This window comes from Mus musculus, chromosome 1 (genome assembly GCF_000001635.26).
Source record: "Mus musculus strain C57BL/6J chromosome 1, GRCm38.p6 C57BL/6J".
In the NCBI taxonomy this organism is placed as follows: Eukaryota; Metazoa; Chordata; class Mammalia; order Rodentia; family Muridae; genus Mus; species Mus musculus.
Window position 1 is genome coordinate 87240489 of NC_000067.6, and position 5989 is coordinate 87246477.

A 5989-nucleotide genomic window follows, 5' to 3' on the forward strand; every position below is an offset into this window, starting at 1 on the left:
CTTCTGAGTCTCCTGCCTCTAACTTCCAAATGCTGGATATATAGGCATGTGCCATAGTTCCCGCTGACTTATGCAGTGCTGGAGATTGAACCTAGGGCTCTGTGAGTGCTACTTAAGCACTCTTCCAATTAAGGCACATCTCCGGTCCTCTAATTAGTATTAGCCATTGCCACAATTCAGCTTATAATTTGATTACTCTTTGTTGACCATGTTGACCAAGCTGACTGACCCTGAAATTACCATGAATCTTAGGCCTCTAGTTCGTAAGTGCTGTGATTAGAGGTGTGTTCAACCTCAACCTAAATATTTTTTTTTTTTTTTTAAAAGATTTATTTATTTATTATATGTAAGTACACTGTAGCTGTCTTCAGACACACCAGAAGAGGGAGTCAGATCTCATTACGGATGGTTGTGAGCCACCATGTGGTTGCTGGGATTTGAACTTCTGACCTTCGGAAGAGCAGTCGGGTGCTCTTACCCACTGAGCCATCTCACCAGCCCCTCAACCTAAATATTTAACATCACAAAAATGCTGTTAATTATCCTTAACTGGGGATAAGGAATATTGGAGTGAAGATAGAGGAAAATTCAAAGAACCTGGGAGGTGATAGATCCCAACACTAACTTCATAAAAATGGGGTTGTTGACAAGTGGAGACTGGGAACCCTGCATAGATCTCTGCAGAGCAGCATTTCAGCTGACCTGCACAGCGCCAGAGCATGGGTTATAACTGCCTGTGCAGCTGCTCATGGAAACAGCACCCTACAGGGAAGGGGGCTTTAGTTTCAGGAGATCTTTGTCAGCATTTGAGCTGTCAAAATGAACAGGCTGGCTGGCTGGCCCTGGGAGGGCAGACGGACAGAGGACATAAGATCACCTATTGGTGGACCCAAGTGGCAATCATAAGGGTAGACCAGATGCCTTTTTAAGCCTCATCCAGCTGTGGTGTCAGAATGGACCTGCCATTTGAGTGTTCAGTGGTATCTTAGGGTTTTACTGCTGTGAATGAACATGAACAAAGCAAAAAGCAAATCTTTTTTTTTTTTTTTTTTTTTTTGGTTTTTCGAGACAGGGTTTCTCTTTATAGCCCTGGCTGTCCTGGAACTCACTTTGTAGACCAGGCTTGGCCTCAAACTCAGAAATCCGCCTGCCTCTGCCTCCTGAGTGCTGGGATTAAAGGCGTGCGCCACCACACCCGGCTTTTTTTTTTTTTTTTTTTAAGATTTTATTTATTATATCTAAGTACACTGTAGCTGTCTTCAGATACACCAGAAGAGGGCGTCAGATCTCATTACGGATGCTTGTGAGCCACCATGTGGTTGCTGGGATTTGAACTCAGGGCCTTTGGGAGAGCAGCCAGTGCTCTTAACCTCCGAGCCATCTCGCCAGCCCCCAAGGCAACTCTTATAAGGACAACATTTAATTGTGGCTGGCTTACAGGTTCAGAGGTTCAGTCCATTATCATCAAGCCAGGAACATGGCAGTATCCAGGCAGGCATGGTGCAGGAGATGCTGAGAGTTCTACATCTTCATCTGAAGGCTGCTAGCAAAATACTGACTTCCAGGCACCTAGGATGAGGGTGTTAAAGCCCATACCCACAGTGACATACCTACTTCACCAAGGCTACACTTTCTAATAGTGCCACTCCCTGGGCTGAGCATCACAAGTGGTATCAGACAGATGTAATCAGCTGGTGAATTGGGTCCCAGTAACCAAGCAGACTGCCAGTTTGGCAAAGAATATGCTAAATTTCTAGCTCTTGTTCCCCTGGGAAATTTTTTCAGTGTGTTTTTTAAAAGGATGACTTTGTGGCCAGCCTTTCCTAACTGTACCTGCCAGGGAACTGTAGAAAGTGGGTAGGTGTGTGTCTCCTCTTCCCAGCAGGAAGTCTTGAAGGCACAGAGCAACAGAGAGCAAGATGAGCTCTCAGAAGCTCCAGCACCCGTCACACCTCCAAACCTTCCTCCCAGATAGCCTAGGGCTCACATTAATTGCCTACTCTGGCTACCCACAGGACTGTCCTTCTCTGCGAGCCTCCTGCTCTCTGCAAGCTTCCCTGCTCACCAGACTGGCCCAGAACCCAGAACCAGCATTCTACTCTTCTCAAGATTTGTCTCCCTTCTCTAAATGGCTTTCCAGATTGATTGATCGAGACAGGGTCTTGCTAAATAACCTAGGCTGGCCTTGACTCTGTTTCAGCCTCCCAAGTGCTGTGATTCCAGGTATGAACCACCAAGCCCAACTGCAGAGTTTTGTTTTTGGGATTTTAAAATTATTGTTGTTTCTTTTCTTATTAAAAAAAAAAAAAAAGGATATGGTGGCACATGCTTGTAATCTCAGAACTGAGAAGGCTGAGGCAGGAGGATTGCAAATAAGGGTAGCTTTGGCTACATAGTGAGACTGTTCTGGAACAAAACAAAAAATCCCCCAAATTAGACAAACCGATAGACCCACAAAACGAGATATGATTCATCAGTAAAAAGAAAAGTATTAACAAACCATAAAAAGACACTGTCTCTCAAATGCCATTGCTACTCCATGACACTCTGAAAAAAGAAAAGCTATGGAGACAGGAAAGAGATGAGTAGTCGCTGGAGATTGTCAGGGTGGGAATAGGTGGAACATTCTGTAGACACAGCATGATAGGTTCCAATTGTCAACACATTGCAGAGTGCACACAAACAGCAAAGCCTAATGGAAGCTAGGAACTCTCAGCAATGAGGACATCAGCTCACGTTGTTCATCACGTCCAGCAGGCGCGCCTCCGCAATGCTGGATACAGTGGGAGCCTGGGGCAGTGCGGGTCCAGAACTGTGCGCTTCACTCCTGTTCCACCTATAAACCTAAATGTGCCCCTTTGTAAAAAGTACAGGTAGGAAGGGAGTGTCTGCTAACAGTCCCTGAGGGCTAAACTGTTAAATACTTTACCCTGCGCGTGTTTGTAAGTGCGAGAGAATGTTTGCTAGTGTGGAGGTGAGGAGCTTTTGGGAGTCAGTTCTCTCTTCCCACTGTGGGTTCTTGGGACTGAACGGCTTCTCTGCACAGGTGCCAGGTACTTTGCCTGTAAGCTACCTTGCTGCCCCAAAACATTTATTTTAATACATTAAGTGTGGGAAAGTGGGGCTGGAGAGGTGGCTCAGCGGTTAAGAGCACTGACTCCTCTTCCAGAGGTCCTGAGTTCAAATCCCAGCAACCACATGGTGGCTCCCAACCATCTGTAATGGGATCTGATGCCCTTTATGGTGTGTAGACAGCAACAGTATTCATATACATAAAATAAATAAATACATCTTTTTTTTTAAGTGTGAGAAAGTGAAGCAAATACAAACACAAAACATTATCCAAGAGGCAGCTTCTGGGCTCAGTGGGTAAAAATGCCAGGCCTGACAGTTTGAGTTTGATTCCCAAAACCCACATGGTGGAAGAAGACCATCTTATGTAAGTTGCCCTGTGACATCCACATATGCTCTGTAACATTAATTAATTAACTAATTAGTTCAAAAAACTTCAAAATCAGTCTTTAGTAGTTAGAGAGATGGCTCCGTGTTTAAAAGCTCTGGTTGATCTTCCAGAAGACCAGGATTTGGTTCCCAGCACCTATATGGTGGATCACAGCCATCTATAACTCCAGTTCCAGGCAATTTATTGGCCTCCTCTGTCTCCTAGGGTACCAGGCATGCACTTGGTAGACAGACAGACAGAACATGCATCACAAATCTTTAAAATGTTTTAAATCAGTTTTTTTAAAATACTGTTTCATGTTAGCCTAGTCAAGGAAATTCTTCACAGATGTGCCCGAAGGCCTGTCTCCCGGGTGAGTCCCTGACAACTTTTAACCGTCGCTATGACCAGATGGTAGTGAAGTCATCCAGGGACCATGCTAGCTTTTCTAATCGTTGTCATGGCTCCAGTATGAATCCTTTCTGTGTGAACAAAGACCGAGCCATCAAAGGGTCAGATACTCGGTGACACAGATCCCGAGTCCTGCGGCCACAGATGGAAAGAAGCCCTTAAGGTGTATGCCACAAAAATGCCCCCTTGCTTCACTGTGCTTGTTTCTTGAGCTGAGAGTAGCTGTTCCAAGAGTGTTTAAAGCCTACACTAAGGTCTAGACAGTGTTGTACACCTGCTAGACAGTGGTGACAGTGGGACCATTCTGAGGGCCTGCTTTCTGTGGTTTTGTCTTGCACTTTTAAAAAATATTTATTTGTAGGTTGAGTTCAATAGTGCATAGATTTAATCCTAGCACCCAGAAGGCAGAGGCAGGTGGATCTTGTGAGTTTGAGGCCAGCCAGTTCTCCGTATCACATCCAAGACAGCCAGAGCTGCATAATAAACTCTCCCATAAAGCAAACATTCATAGGTGTGCACCCCTGACCACACATGTAGAAGCCAGAGGCCCATGCTGTGTGTCTTCTTTAGTTACTCCCACTTTTATTATCATCAGCATTAATTGACAGGGTCTCTTTGTAACCCTGGATGTCCTGGAACACTATGTAGACAAGGCTGTCCTTGAACGCTCGGTGATCCTCCTGCTTCAACATCCCAGCTCCTGGGAGGAGAGAAGACCTTGGCAACAAGGGTCACGAGCAAGGGAAGACCAACTGTAGTGTTCACAGGAGTGGAGAAGTGCTCGAGTTCCCAGTGGCCAGAGTCAGTCTTGATTTAACTGCAGAGATGGGGGCCAGTTCCTGGTGCCACACCTTGAAAGTGAGGTGACGTTAGCCAAGAAGAGAAGGCCTTGCCTGGCCTGTTCTTCAAGGCTTGAATACAAGTCTTCAAAAGACTAGAGAAGTTTCCAATTGAGAGTTCAGCTTGCCATAAAAGCTCCGATGCTCTTTAAAGGCACATGGCATAGTCCACCTGCCAAAACCATAAATTTCACAGTGTTTGGTACCCAATAAAAATTCCTTGACATAGGAGGAGGAAGCAGAGAATGCCTTAGTCTGAAGAACAGACACTATAAATAGGCTCAACAAGGGCAAAGACTCCAAATTTCCATTTTAAATGAGTTTCCAACTAACATTCCCTAGTGAAGATTGGAACTAAAATCCCTCTTTTTGTCTCCTTGCTGTTGCCCCCTTCCTGTTCCCACCTAGCAGTGAGCTGTGGCCAGTGGCCCCCAAGAGTAGATCAGCCCTGCAAAGTGACCTTATCTTACCACACCAGGCCCCTTTGCCATTTCCAGTGTCACCTCCAGAAAGTCCTCCCTGGCCTCCTGTGAAACGTTCTTGCTGCCTTGTTTTTTGTTTTGTTTTGTTTTTCCTTCCTTGCCATTTATTTATTTATTTATTTATTTATTTATTTATTTTTTTAGATTTATTTATTTATTATATGTCAGTACACTGTAGCTGTCTTCAGACACTCCAGAAGAGGGCGTCAGATCTTGTTACAGATGGTTGTGAGCCACCATGTAAGGTTGCTGGGATTTGAACTCCAGACCTTCGGAAGAGCAGTCGGGTGCTCTTACCCACTGAGCCATCTCACCAGCCCCTCCTTGCCATTTATTGCAGTGCATGCTGAATTTGTGTGAGTCCTTAAAATCGTCTCTCTTAGAGAATATAAACTGGGGCCTGGTGTGCTCTTGAATCTCCGAGAGGAAGTAGCACCTGGTTCAGTCTTAGGTGAAGGAAGCATACAGTACGCCAGCCGGAAGCTCATTAGCTGCGGGAACAAATCATTCAGCAGCTGCTCTCCGCAGTCTTTCGTCAGGTCAGGAACTGTGGCGCAGAAGACATCGTCTTCAATGTGAGTCGTTCCCGGGGCACAAAATGCAAAGTGCAGCCTGTGCTCTTTAAAGCCCTTGGTCAATACTGCTGTCCAGGTTGGTTTTGGTCCTGTCTCCACTGGGTGCACGGTTATGCCCAGCTGCTTCCACTAGGGGGCACTCCAGGACCCCAGTTCCCGCAGGGTAGTGGGTTTGCTCTGTCTGTGCAGGTCAGTCTCCTAGAGAGAATGAAACACGAAATCTAGATAGCCTGCGACCCT